Source organism: Pteronotus mesoamericanus, unplaced genomic scaffold (assembly GCF_021234165.1).
Source record: "Pteronotus mesoamericanus isolate MK-2021 breed Mesoamerican mustached bat unplaced genomic scaffold, CSHL_Meso_final contig_82, whole genome shotgun sequence".
Taxonomy (NCBI): domain Eukaryota; kingdom Metazoa; phylum Chordata; class Mammalia; order Chiroptera; family Mormoopidae; genus Pteronotus; species Pteronotus mesoamericanus.
Genome location: NW_026555265.1, coordinates 8,281,257 through 8,296,240, shown reverse-complemented (window position 1 = coordinate 8,296,240; position 14,984 = coordinate 8,281,257). Strand labels below are relative to the sequence as shown.

At 43.2% G+C, this 14,984-nt stretch overlaps 1 pseudogene; it reads left to right on the top strand.

The window, feature by feature from the left end:
- The first annotated feature begins 690 nt into the window (after nucleotides 1-690).
- LOC129079988 (60S ribosomal protein L19-like) lies at nucleotides 691-1,313 on the top strand (annotated as a pseudogene).
- Nucleotides 1,314-14,984: the final 13,671 nt, after the last annotated feature.

Here is a 14,984-nt window from a genome sequence, read left to right as displayed (position 1 = left end):
GCACATGGCTCTGGGGGTGATACAGAGAAAGTCTGGTAGGATATTCATGACAAGAAGCAATAAGGATTTGCACTAAGACAAGCAAAGAGGGAGGGGACAGATTTGAGAAATTTGGGCAACTTAGGAAAGTGAACTTAGCTAGAATCAGTCTCAGATTGGATGTGGCATGTGAGAGAGATGGAGAGGAAGAATTCAAGGATGGTTTGTAGGTCATGGCCCTCAAATGTCTTGGGCAACAGGGTGGATGCACCCTTCTAAAGTGACCTAAAGGAGTCGGGCGTGGGAATAATTTTTCTGGTGGCTTTGGAGGTGGACACACCAACTGTCCTGGGTACAATGCCCCGTGCCAGTGATATGGAAAATAAACAAGGTTTTTAGGCAGTGTTGGAGAGAAAGTAGGGCAGGGTGAAAGTTCTAGGTAGAGAGGATGAATAAAGGTAAGGAGGTAGAAAAGTCCATGGAAAGTTTAGAAAAGAGTCAAGTGTAATTTGACTAAAACTTATTGCATATGTAGGCGAGTACAAGACATGGTAGGCTGGGGATAGCTCTTGACGGACATTGAATACTGGATAAGGCATTTTATTGTATAATGTGGGAATATGAAGACAGTGAACAACATGAAACAGAGGGCAGACGTGCAGAGGCAGACTGAAGCAAGAGTTCTCTCCTTTCACTGCTGCAACCATAGCCATGGGGATGCTCAAGCTTCAGAAGAGGCTCACCTCCAGTGTCCTCTGCTGCATCAGAAAGGTCTGGTTGAACCCCAAGGAAACCCATAACATCACCATTGCCAACTCCCATCAGCAGATTCAGAAACTGATCAAAGCTGTTGATCATCTAGAAGTCTGTGACTGTGTATTCCTGGGCTCGATGCCTGAAATATACCTTGGCCCACAAGAAGGGCAGGCACAGGAGCATAGGTAAGAGGCAGCATATTAACAGTGCTCGAAGGCTTGAGAAGGTAACCTGAATGAGGAGGAGGAGAATTCTTCCTGGCTCCTGGGAAGATACTGTGAATCGAAGAATATTGACCGCCACATGTATCACAGCCTGTTCCTGAAAGTGTAGGGTAATGTGTTCAAAAACAAGCAGATTCTCACAGAACACATCCACAAGCTGAAGGCAGACAAGGCTCTCAAGAAGCTTCTGGCTGACCAGGCTGAGGCCCATGGGTCCAAGACTGAGGAAGCTCGCGAACACCATGAAGAGCAGCTCCAGGTCAAGGAGGAAGAAATCAGCAAGACACTGTCCAAGGAGGAAGAGACCAAGAAATAAAGCTCCACCTCTCACCTGTACATAGTGGCCTCAGCAATTACATGGATCAATCATTCAATAGAGTTGCCTTCATCTAAAAAAAAAAAAAAAAAAAAAAAAAAAAAAGGACACTATGAAAGAACCTGAATTATAGTCCCAACTCTGCCACCTTCTCACTGTTTCTTCCCCTCACCCAGCCCCACTCTCCTGAAATAATCAGCCAGTGTGTATTTGTTCACACCTTTTATTTTGTTCACATGAACAAATATAAGCAACATAGCATCCATTCCCCACATTTTTAGAAAATCTAATATGATCATATCATACATATCTGTCAGTTGTTTTTTCAGTTAACAACATTCAGCCAACATTGTCCAAGTCATTGCGCACATATTTATCTCTTTTTTTAATGGTTGCATTTTATTTTTTCATTCTTATTTATTCTATTACAGTTGTCCCAATTTTTCCCCCTTTGCCCTCCTCCCATTCCCTGCTCCCATAATCCATCCCCACACCACATTTCAATCTGTGTATGGCTCTCCCATAATTTATTCAACCAAATACCTATTGGTGACTATTCAGGTTGTCTCGAGCTTTTACTATTACAAAAGATAGTGTCATAAATATCCTTAAAATTTACTTCTATATACTTAGCTTAATAACTTCTTTTTTTTTAGAATACATGTTCAACAGTAGTGTTCCTTTGTTAAGGAACTAGTCCATTTAAAATTTTAATAAGTATTTCTAGATTATTTTCAAAATATGTATAGCAATCAATTCCCACTGATATGTGCACTCATTTGATGGCAAAAATTAAGAATTCTGATCATTTCAAATGTGGCAAGCAGTTTAGCATTATCTCATAAAGGTGCATGCTCATACACACTCTGACCCACCCAACAATTTCACTATTAGGTATATATGTTAAAAAAAAATAAAAACTCTTTCACATTTTTACTAGGACACTCATACAACGCTGTTCCAACAACATTTAAATCAGCAGATAGGATACAATACCCAAAAACAACAAATGCCCTTTGATGGGATAGTCGATGTATAAATTGTGGTATTGCCACACAATGGCAATAAAAATGAATGAAGGAGAACTACAGGCTAGAATATAGTATGTACGTATTATATAGTATATATACATATACAAAATATTGAGTGAAAAATTAAGACCCAGAGAATATTGTTTACTATTGTTAGAAACAACTACGCAGGTAATAAAATAAACAAAACTGTATATATAATAAAACTTTTTTGAAAAAAATCAAAGTAGTAATAGACAACTAGTTGCCTTGGGGGAAGGCAGGAAGAGGGATTGGATGAACAAGCACATCGGCAGATATATGTCATTGTCAATGTTCTGGTTCTTTGAAGTGGTTTATCAGTGTTAATTATATCATAAATAGATGATAATTTATTATCTAACTAACTAACTAATTAAAAGAAGGCCATTCAATGAAGTTGGGTCAGGAACTAATAAGAAAAAGAAGACAGAGAAAAATGGAACAAATGCCCAGGAATAAAGATGAGACTTCTGCCCTGGGGGCCAGGCTTCCATCTGATGACGAGTCAGGAGTCTCAGCCTCCTGGATTTGGATCAGGGCACTTATGGCAGATGTTGACACATTCTGTACAGGGACCACGCAGATAGCTGAGTTGCTTAGTAATAACAAACACCGTGGATTCCTAGTCACGGAAGTTCTGTTTGTGTATTGATGTCATCAGGATCTGTCATTCTGAAAGTCTGGCAATGATTGATTTCTTCCCATCCGTGTATTTCATCCTTCAGGGAAAAACGTTGTTTGGAAATCTGTATCTTGCCTTAGAGTGATCCACCCATTAGTGGAAGTGAATCAGCACTAAGCAGCCACATACTTTTTTGGGGGATTCAACACGAGGCTGCCCAGAGCAGGGTGAGCTGCCCCAGATGGGAGCCCTGTTCTCTTGTCATGCAAGACACAGTCACTTCCACATCACCTCTCTGCTGTCTTAGCCAGCTGTCAACACCTCCAGGCCAAGGAACAGCATGAATGAAAGGGCAGAGCAAACTGGAATGGGGAAGGTTGGCATCAGGATGAATTATCAGGGACCTCTTCCAGTTGAGGCCTTATTGGCTTTGCTGCAGGGTCATCTGGTCCATCCCCAAAGAGTTGGTGCACTAAAAAAAAAATCACCTTCCAGCCTGAACTGGCTTGGTTGCCAACTTTCTTAGATAAGAAAAAAAAAAAAAAGATGAAGTTGCTTCTTGTGATCAAGTCCTGGTTAGGTGGGTCAGGGTGGAAGCACAGATTTTTTATCCAATTCTGTATCCTGGGCTTTAGAATGGAGTTGTCTGGGGCAGCAGCTGTAATTGCCTAATGACAGATGAAATACTTGCTCTCTCCAGCAGGATGAGAAGATGGTGAGCTGTTACTGTTATTATTTTTGATTTACAAAAAGAGCAAGTCATAAAGCCCCAAGGCCACTTAGCTAATGGACACATAATTCATGAGGCACTCTCTGATGCATCATGTTATGGGTATCATAGCCAGCCCTCTTCTCCTCTCCTAGCCTTCATCTGGCTGTACAGTTGAAGCCCAAAACAACAGAATCTGGAGTGCCCCAGAATAGTTCAGGATGTTTGCATTAGACCTCAACCCACCTCCAGGTCTCTTTCACAACTGGTGTAAGAACCCTCAGAGCTTCTTACACCAGCGAATCTGAATTTGTCAACAATAAAAAAGAGATTATCCACTCAAGAAGATAGAACTCTGTTGCTAGGCATTTCCCTGACCTGTAGTCATTGTAGAAAGTACAAACATAGGGACCTATCCACCCACTCCAACACTTCTATCATGGGGAGCTCTGTACGGGGTGCTCCTGGGTCTGAGGGTTACTGTCTGAAAACAGCTTAGGAGGGACCGGGGCTCTGAATCCTGCAGAGCCTGTCCTGGGGTTGTCACAGATCAGGGAATAAGCATGAGTCATCGCAAACACTTCTCTGTTTGCCAGGAGAGGGAGATGGCTCTTCACTCTAGTGGAGAAGGCCCTGAGCCCCTGTGTCCAAAGGCTTTTATTGAGAACTATGTGCTCAGGAGTGCGCAGCAAATCTCATCAATCAATGTCAAAAGGCTATGTATATTGAAAACAGATAGAGATTATGGAGACCTGTCTCAGGTCAGGGTCTATGAATAATGTAAATCTCCTTCCCAGTATGAGCCAGTTATCATAGTTTTTGAGGGAAGAACAAAGCATGCTTCAAGGAACTGACCTTGAGGACTTATTTCCCCTGGGAACCGCCCAATCCAGTTTAGGGCTGTACCTGCATTTAATATTGTTTCAAGCCTGAGCCAGGCAGACTGGACAGAGCCACCAAGAGATAAGGAGACTTCTTTCCGATAGAATGAGGACTCTGGCCACGTCCAAGCCAAGCTGAGGGGTGTGGGCCTTTTTGCTCTTTCTCCATGTCCCCCAAGTCCTTGTCTGCTCCCCATAGTGGCTGTGTCTGTCTTAGGTCATCCCTCCTCTTGAGGAATTTACCCGTCTTTGACTAACCAATCATCACAGGGCCAAGCAGGGTGATGTGAGGAAGGCAGGGGCTGTGCCCCTGCCAGGGGAACAGCTTTTGTCTCCTCAGTGGCCTGTTTTCCCAAGGTCTCCTTGATTATTTCCAGCCTGGAGGCCCTCTCACCTGTCGGTGGGGCTTCAGTCCCTGAAACCAGACAGGGCGTTCCCCAACATTCTTCCTCTCAATAAATAAGACCCACCTACATGGGTTTATTTGGTCTCTAAAGAATCTTTAAGCTTTAGCAATATACTCTGTCCACAATGGCTAGGTTCCCCTTCCCAACTTTCTTAAAGTTTTGCTCCTTCCTCAAGTCCCAGGTCAAATGTTGCCTCCTCTTTGAAACCTATTTTATTTCTTCTAGTTGGAATTAAATTCTTCTCCTTCTGCATTTGCCCTTCTCATGGCATCTAAACTACAATACATGCAGTGTGCTGTGATGGTGTATAGTTCTGCCTTCTCTGTTTGCATGTAAGTCCCTTGAGGCCAGGGAAGGAGGTCTTGAGAGATAAGGAATAAGAAGTGTTCTGCAGAGCTAGAACATGGCAGGTGCTACAGGTACGTTAGCTCCCTCTTTCTCTGCACAGCGCCTTGGAACTAAGTAGGTCTTTAGAGTTTAGTTGAATGGCAAACTAGACAAAGTAATAAGTCATAGGATAAAAGTTTTGTGACACTTCTGAATTATTTGTTTTGAGTGAGGAAAGATAGGAAATAAGTCCAATTTTGTTACAATTCAATTTGGAGGGAGCTGTTCTGGATTTAGCCTCACCAAGCACAAGAAATGAATCAGATTGTGTCTGATTTAAATTTCTTGGTTTTGAATATTCGAGATGGGTTCCACCTGCTGTCCTCATCCAGCCTCGGGTGTATCTGAACTACACATACTGGCCTGAAGATGAGAGAAGGGTACTGAGTCTTCAATCACAGTGTACCCCACCCATGTGGGTTTCCTGTTTGGCCTAAAGTGAATGAGAGAGTCATCGTCGAGATTGGAAATACTTTGCTATACAGAAGTCTAATTATCATATTTGTAATAATGGGAATTGGCCTCCAAATCTAGCTGACCAATTAGAATTTTTTACTGCAAGGACAATCTGTTGCGATTATTTTTGTTCAGTTTTTTAAATAGTCTCGATCTTATTGTTTATCTTTACATAGAACAATGTCAGGGGAAATAAGCTCGGACCATCTGGAGGAGGATTAATAACAGCTGCTGCCACCACCACCACCACCACCACCGTCCCCATCTGTACCATTTAATGACCACCTATTCTTTGCCACTATCTAAGCATCCAAGAAGTCTGAAAATAGTATTTCCTCCATTTAAGATAAGGAAACTAAAGCCCAAAAAGGATAAGTCATTTCAGCTCAAGGCTGAAGCTAGAAATCAAAACCAGTCCCATCCGTCTTCGAAGTTTTTCTCATTCCCACCTCCTCGCGTCGCAGGCCTTCTCTTTCCATGAAGCCAGACTGACTTGTGTGCGTGAACACATGGCAGTGGTGACTGCTACTAAGCCTACGAGGGCACCGCTTGCATTGCAGGCATCCTGAGACCTTGCTGGAGACTCTATGGATGGCTGGGGCTCCTTGTGTCTGAAAGACCCTTCTGATCTTTTGATATGAGAAGAGTCCTCTCTTCCCACTCCACAACCCAAGTTTGGGTCAGTAGAAGGCAAGTCTGGACAGCAGGTGGTGACCCCTATAGTTTGAGCCCTGGTTGCTTTCTGAGCCCTCTGCAATTGCTCTGAAAGGTAGTGAAACATTCACACAGGCTGTGAATTCAAAGCCCTTTACCTTGAGAAAGCTATTTAGTGTCTTTGGGCTTCAGTTTCCTTAAAACACAGCTTATAAAATAGCTTTCTTGGGGGGGATATAATTATAAAATGATTTGTTGAATGGTGGTGCCTAGAAAAGTAAATGGAACACACTAAGCACTCCGGAAATGAGGATATGAATTAATTGAATAAATGGGCCTAACGATACTCCCCTCAGAGGGTTGATATAAATATTGAGTGAGATAAAATGAAGCCCAAAGGTCTATGTTAACATGGCACACTAGATGCATATATGGGATTATCACAAGAGATTTTATAAAATAGGGATGTTGTACCCTGGAGCAAGTAAGTTATTTGTCCTTTTGCTCAACAAGAAAGTGAATATGTTGTTTATCCTCTGTACCATGCAGCCCACTCCTCAGGGCCCTGCACAGGGTAGGGAGTGCTGGGCATCAGGCGGGAAGGCTGGCCTGAGCTCAGCTCCTCCGAAGATAGATAAGAAAAAGAAGGTCCCCCTCAGGACATGAAAGTCTCCAATGTTCACTGCAGTGGTAGACCCCAAGCAGCTCCCTGACTTTAAAATAAGAGGCTATAGCTTATTTAAATAACCCAAATCTTTTATCAAGAGAGACACAAAAGTAGCTAAAACTCAGCTAACACTTGTCAGTCCCAGAAGCACCTCCGGTGTTCACTCAGGCAACTTGGAAGGAGGCTGTTCAGCAGGACTGGTGATTAATGGGTGTAATATGCTGCCGAGGCTCCAGGCTGGGCCTTGATTGCATTAGCTCCCACGCCGCAAGGAGTGATGCATTGATTCAATTCACTGCACATGGCGCATGGGTCTGCTCTGACATGAGGACAACCTCTCTCCAGACACATTCGAGGGCCAGGGAGGGGCTCACGAGGAAGGATGCAGGGCAGCGGGGGAGGGCAGGGGCGCGGGGTGGCCTGCTGCCGCCCCTGCTTACACAGATCACCGGGGGCTGGGGGGCCAAAAGGCAAATGGGCTTTTCTGTAAAAAATAGACCATCCTTTTGCCCTTTTGGACCCATTTGTCCATTTAAGATGCAATGGGTGAAGTAGTTATGGGATAAGTAACGTTGTGGATTTCTGGACTCTGCTCTTTTCTATGTGTTTAAAAGTTGTTTTCTCTCATGCTTCTGGCTTTTCTTTGGAGTTTTGAAGTTATTAAAATCTGCTTATTTACTGTTTTCTAAAACTTTGGCTTGCTCAGACAAAGGGAGCTTGGATTAGTGGAGAGAACATTTGATGAGGAGGTCAGAGACAAAACTAGCTCAGTGATCCTGGGCAGTTTCACTCCCCCACAAACATTTAGGGCCCTCATCACGTGTAGGGGATCCTACCACCCGCCATGGGAGCCGCCAAGAAGCTCAGGGAAGTCGCTGCCCCAGGGTGCCTGCAGCCCCTCCCTGTGTCTCCCTTTTTTTATCTGAAAATTGAGAACCAGGGGATGCACCCAACTTCTTCCATCAACTTGTAGTTAGGGCCCAGCGGGAATGCACTGAGCACATGTATGACACACAGAAAGTGCCCCGCACATCTGACAATATGGGAATGTGATGGTGCTTTTCTTCTGTCCTCATGTGTGGAGCGTCTCATTAACCAACGTGTCAAGATGTGACTGTTAACTTCCCATATTTATTTAACAGTAACGCATTAATTATGATGCTTTTTGTTTACCCAAGGATGTGGAATTTAGAACCAAATAGATAAACTCAACCTTAAGTAAGTCTGAGGAAGTTGGCAAGGAGGGCGAAAGGTGCTGGCTGCTCCCCCAGACTGCAGGGCAGAGGCCTGCCTGCCTGTGTTACCCTGCTTTCATGCCATTAAAAATATATAGTGCCCCCAAAGTGAAGAATGAATGTAGTCAAATTATTCTAAGGGGGGAAATGTAGGTCATAGAGAGACCCCTGAGAAAAATCACTACCGCCTGCTAACCCCTTTTCATGATCTGGAAAGGAAGGGAAGGGTCTACAGAGGCTGTGCCGTGAGTCAGCGGTGGCAAGATACAAGTTTCCTACGTGACTCGTCAATGTGGAAAAGCGGCCGTGGAGTCCTCGGAGCACAACCAAGGCCCCGCAGGGCTCCCGACAGAATCACAGCCAGAGACACAGCCAGCACGCTGGGCCCCGCCTGGGGATCAGGGTGGAAATGGCTCACAGAAATGGTTTCTCAGCCATGATTGATTGTGTACCGCATGTGAGTGAAAATCTCAGCAATGACCTCCAATGAAGAAGGGGAACTCCTGAGATTCAGAAGCTCCGGCTTGGTTGGCAAGACATTGAAGGGCAAGGCCCAGGAAATGGCTACTTCCCATATAAATCCCTGTCACGCCTGCATGTGCTGTGGCCCTCATGGTTTCCTTGGTCGACCCCTCCTGCCTGACCACCGCAAGTTAGTTCAGGAGGAGGCTGAGAGCCACCAAGACACAGCCACCAAGAAGGGAAACATCAGTCTGTCCTCAAAGGTTAGGGGGTCCAGGTGGAGTGGGGGCTCAGTGCTACAGAAGCCAGGAGAAGAAGGCTGTGTTTGCTGATACCTGAACTCCCTCTTCAGCTTCACAGACAGCACTGAAAGCCCTGAACAGCAAGCGAGGCCGAGTGGCAGTCAAGAGCAGTAACCTACAGAGTGAGCAAGATACAGTTAACAGAATGTGGCTGTTTTAGGTCAGGGTATGGGGGGTGAGCAAGGGTATTAATCAATCTACACAACAAAAAGAAATAAAAGATGAATGAGGAGGAGGCTGAGGGCAGCTGCCCCAATAAAAAAACAGCCGTGATCCTGGCTTGAAGCACATTAGACAGAATGTGGAGAAAGTATTCACGGTTACAGTCCAGAATACTAATGCCATCAACCTTGAAAATACAAAGATAAAAGGGCAGTTGACATGGGATGACAGACGGAAGGGATGGATAGAGGAGGGAAGTTCTAGTGTCCTTTTCTGCCACAGTGAGGAGACAGGAGACAGTACCCAGCCAGAGTGGCAGAACAAAAAACAGGCTCAAATATATTGGTTAAACCTATCAACAGAGGACTAAATCTATTGCTATATATATATATTGAGAAGGAGCAGTGGGGTGGTAGACGGAGTAGGTGAGCTAAATCTCCATCTGTCAAAGCAATAAACAATATCTACATTTAATGATTGAAGAATTGTAGAATCTTTTTAAATTTTATCATTTATTCTATTATGGTAGTCCCAATGTTTTCCCTTTCGCCCCCCTCCCCCAAGCTCACTCCTCTCTCCCGCAGTCAATCCCCTCTCCATTGTCTCTGTCCATGGGGCATTCATATATGTTCTTTGACTAGTCCCTTCCCCTTTCTTCTACCATCCTTCCCTGCCCCTCCTATAATGATTAGTCTGTTCCATGTTTCCATGTCTCTGGTTTTATTTTTCTCATTAGTTTATTTTGTTCATTAGATTCCAGATATAAGTGAGATTATATGGTGTTTGTCTTTTGCCAACTGGCTAATTTCACTTAGCATAATAGTTTCCAGTTCCATCCACACTGTCGCAAAAGGTATGAATTCCTTATTTCTGTCTGCTGGGTAATATTCCATTGTATAAATGCACCACAGTTTTTTGACCCACTCATCTACTGATGGACACTTGGGCTATTTCTAACACTTGGCTACTGTAAATAGCACTGCTATGAACATAGGGGTGCATACATTCTTTTGAATTTGTATTTCAGGATTATTACGGTATAATCCCAGCAGTGGAATCACTGGGTCATAAGGCAGTTCCATTTTTAATTTTTTGAGGAAATTCCATACTGTTTTCCAAAGTGGCTGCACTAGTCTGCATTCCCACCAATAGTGCACTAGGGTTCTCTTTTCTCTATATCCTTCCCAGCATTTGTTGTCTGTTGATTTGTTAATGGTGGCCATTCTGACAGGTGCGAAGTGATACCTTGTTGTGGTTTTAATTTGCATTTCTCTGATGAATAGTGATGCTGAGCATTTTTTCTTCTACCTATGGGCCATCTCTATGTCCCCCTTGGAGAAGTGTCTATTCAGGTCCTTTGCCTATTTTTTAATTGGATTGTTTGTTTTCTTGGTGTTCAGTCATATAAGTTCTATATATATTTTGGAGAATAAACCCTTGTCATGTACCATTGGCAAATATGTTTTCCCATACAGTTGGTTTACTTTTCATTTTGATTGTGGTTTCTTTAGCCATTCAGAAGCCTTTTAATTTGATGTTGTCCCATTTGTTTATTTTTTCCTTTATTTCCCTTGCCTTAGGAGATATTTCAGCAATAATATTGCTATGTGGGATATCTGGAATTTTACTGCCTATGTTTCCCACTATGACTTTTATGGTATCACAACTTACATTTAAGTCCTTTATCCACTTTGAGTTTATTCTAGTGTATGGTATAAGTTGATGGTCTAATTTCATTTTTTTCTGCATGTATCTGTCCAGTTCTTCCAACACTGTTTATTGAAAAGACTGTTTTTACTCCATTGCACGCTTGTGCCCCATTTGTCAAATATTAATTGACCATAGAGACGTGGGTTTATTTCTAGGCTCTCTATTCTCTTCCATTGATCTATGCGTCTGTTCCATTGATCTATGTGTCTGCCAGTACAAGACTGCCTTCATTATAGTGGCTTTGTAGTATAGTTTAATATCAGGTATTGCGATCCCTCCAACTTTGTTCTTCTTTCTCAAGATTGCTGAGGCTATTAAGGGCCTTTTCTCTTCCATATAAATTTTTGGAATATTTGTTCTAGATCTGTGAAATATGTCATTGGTATTTTAATAGGAATTGCATTGAGTCTATAGAATGCTTTGGGTAATATGGACATTTTAATGATGTTAATTTTTCCATTCCATGAATGCAGTATCTGCTTCCATTTATTTGTATCTTCCTCAATTTCTTTCTTCAGTGCTCTGTAGTTTTCCAGCTACAGGTCTTTTACATCCTTAGTTAAACTTACTCCTAGGTACTTTCTTTTTCTTGTTGCTATAATTGTACAATCTTTTTAGTTAGAGGCATGGGAGTAACTAGCAGAAAATTAACTGAAAACAGCATTCTTGCCCCCCACCTCACACACACACAAAACCAAAGAGGTATAAATGGTTGTCTTTGGATCGTGGAACTGGGTGGAGAGAGATAAAACAGTTACTTGACCTGTTGTTTTTCTTTCATAAGCTCATATACTTATTTTTAATCACGTGCATACATCATTCTGGTGCATTTTTAAATAACGGTAAGAAAGAAGAAAACTGGAAATGCTCTTCTTGCCAAGCCATGAATGCTCAGTCCTAAAACAAAAATTAAATGATTGCAGGAATTTGTTAATTGCTGAATTTTCTTCTCTAGGAGTGAATTAATTTAAAAGGGCTAGAGAGAGAATTACGAAGCACTGGATTTCAAATTCAAAAAGAACGGGTGAATTTTGAATTGAAGTATTGTTGCCATCAGAATTATTACCTGTCAGGTAAGCTACAGATCCATTCTCAGGGCATAATGCTCAGGAAGCAGTCGTTGGGCTGGAATTGGCCCTTGAGCAAATGGTCCAGTATATAGTGGGTTCAGTGGGAATACCTTAGCATTCAGAGAGGACACAGTTTATGTAAAAGGAGACCAGAGCTGTTAAAGTTTTAGGATCTTCTTTATTCAGTCTCCAGGGAGCACGCTAATGATAAAATGGGAGGCATAGTCCCATGTCGGGCAGCCCTAGCTGGGCGAGGATCCTTCTTTTTATAGCCTCTTAGAGGTTATATGACCCCCCCAACCCCAGCCAGTTACTTAGCCTTAATGAGACTCATGGTCCTCATCTGTAAAATAAAGTTAGTAAAACCTCCTCCCAGAGGAGTTTAAAAAATAGCACAACAAATACACAATGCAGAGTGCCATGCCTGCTGCAGTGTGGAGTGGGAGGGAGAGTATAGAGGGCAGGAGTCTCTAATCACCCAGCCCAGCAGGGCCTAGGGCTGGTTTTCTGGCCCCTGGGACCCAGGACACCACCATGAGTGTCAGGAAGAGAGGCCCTGATTAGCTGAGAGAAGGCAGAGGGATTGAATGTGGTTGACCAAAGAGCAAAAGAGGCCATCTGACAGCATCTCTGTATCCAGGCAGCATTCTGTCAGTTAGTTGGCTGGCATGCCTCAGAATTTTGTAAATAATCAAAGAGCACTGAATCACTGCAAATTATAGACAATGGTTTCTTTGTGCTAATTTTATTTCCCAGGACAGCCTAGCTTGACTCCCCATCTGTTTCCAGCATGACCCTGATTTCTACTTAATTTCTCAGTAGGATGCTAGAGGCAGAGAGAGGTTAAGTGATTTGCCCACGGACCTTTGGCGTGGTTACTGTTCATAGAGGTGAAGTCTCGGTGGCTGCGTCGAGGATTACGCCTCTGTAGTAATCCTTTGGCAAATTTCAGGGGAAACTGTGGGGTTCGGAGACAGGCAGACTTGGTATTGTGTTCCCCCTCAGAATGAAAAGCCCAGCTGCTTGTGCTCTAAGTCTCAGTTTCTCCATCTGTCAAACAGCGAGTCTGCTGGACTGTTGACAGGCATAAAGCAAATGTGTCATTCTCAGTAATGCTTGGCACACCACAGGGACACAACATGAGGTACTGTTAGTTTTGTTATCACCGTACAGACCTTTATGGTTGAAATTCTTAATCTTATGGTTTCTTTATAGATTTGACTCCACAGACCAGTAAAATTTCAAAAAACAAGGGACTAATATAGGGTTGACAACTTTTATTTTGCTGAGTGAGGCTATTAAACAACCAAACTATACCATCCAATAACAACATACTTTCATAAAAGAAGAGCTATTTTAATAGACACATATAGAGAAAATAGAAATGACATATCAGGGAAAAAAAGAACAGTTCTTTTAAAATTGGAAACAATTTTACTTGTGAAACATTCACTATGTTATTATTTTTCTTATTTCTCTGTAGATTGGAGAAAACTTTGCCATAAACTGACAACTCTCTGCAGATATGTATGCAGAGGGTGACTGCTTCACAACAGCAAATGGGGAAGACAAGGAAAGGGTTGCAGCATTATTGCCATTTTACAGATGGACAAACTGAGTCAAGGGGAGGGAAATTAACTTGCGGTGCTCCTTAGAGCTCTAAGTATCTGTTCTGTTATTATCATAATGTTCATATCAGAACCCTTAATGGAGTATTTCCTAAGTGCTAGACACTGTGTTAAGCACCTCACAAGCATTACTTCATCTTATCCTCACAGCAACCTCCTGACAGAGTGCTGTTATCCTCACTTTGATAATGAGTAAAGCGTAGGTTAGAAAGGTCGAGTAGCTTGTCCAAGGTCAGAAATATAGTAAGTAGCAGACCCAGAATTTGAATCCAAGTTTAAATAATTTCAAGGTCAGCATCTGGCAAGAGGAAAAATTGGCCTTCTGATTCCTGGCCCACTGCCCTTCCCCAACATGAAAGCCCTGAGGAACACACTGCAGAGGGCAGGGTCTGCCTCTCCTTGCTGCTCCCATTCATCTGGACACACCATCATTTTGGTTTCACTGCCGTTGATGGTGGGAACCCAGGACTGGGAGTCAGAAGTCAGGTGAAGAATGCTGAGGAACTGCCCCTGACCTTGCCTGACAGATTTTCGTTATCAAACATGAACTAAGGGCCTTGTCTCTTCTGCCTAGGACACATTCAGCCAAGCGAGGCAAAGAAGCTCTTGACACACTACTCTTAGAGGATTAAGACTCCAGCCAGTTCTGGGGGAGGTGGAGTTCTCCAGTACTACTAGATGGAATCTGTCTTGTGACCCAGAATTGGAGTCAAAACGGCATCCATGTTTTCTGTCTGGATGGGCTGTTCCCATTTTATGAGTAAAGAATAAAGCAGAAAGAGTGAGTTGTTCATAATCTACTTAATTGAATGTTAGACATGGCACCTCCATGAGAACCAGGCAATGCAATTCTCTGTCCTTCATCCCACAGTTTAGATGGGCCCAATGCAGACCTTCCTACAGCCACAGGTGATGAATCCATGGGCCGAGGGCTGTGTTCAGCAGGAGTCCACATGCCATCCGTCATGTTCCTGGTATGTTTCTGCTCAAACAGCCTGGAGCGACCTGCCTGAACTGGCCTCTTACCCAATCTGTAGAGGTCAGAGTGTGGCTCAGATGTAAAAAGAGGGAGATCATTTTAAAGTCTCTCTGTGGCTCGAATATCCATGTTCCTTACCCCACCCCACTGCACACAGTCAGGGACTTCCACACCTCCTATTCCCAGCCTTTCCCCTTTGATGCTAGTAAGAATGTGGATATTTGTTCTCTAAATAAATTTAACTGTATGAATTTGGACTTCAGGGTTATCAGTCTCAGTGGAGGGTAGTGAGGAGGGGGTGATGCATGGGTTGAAAACAGGAAGAT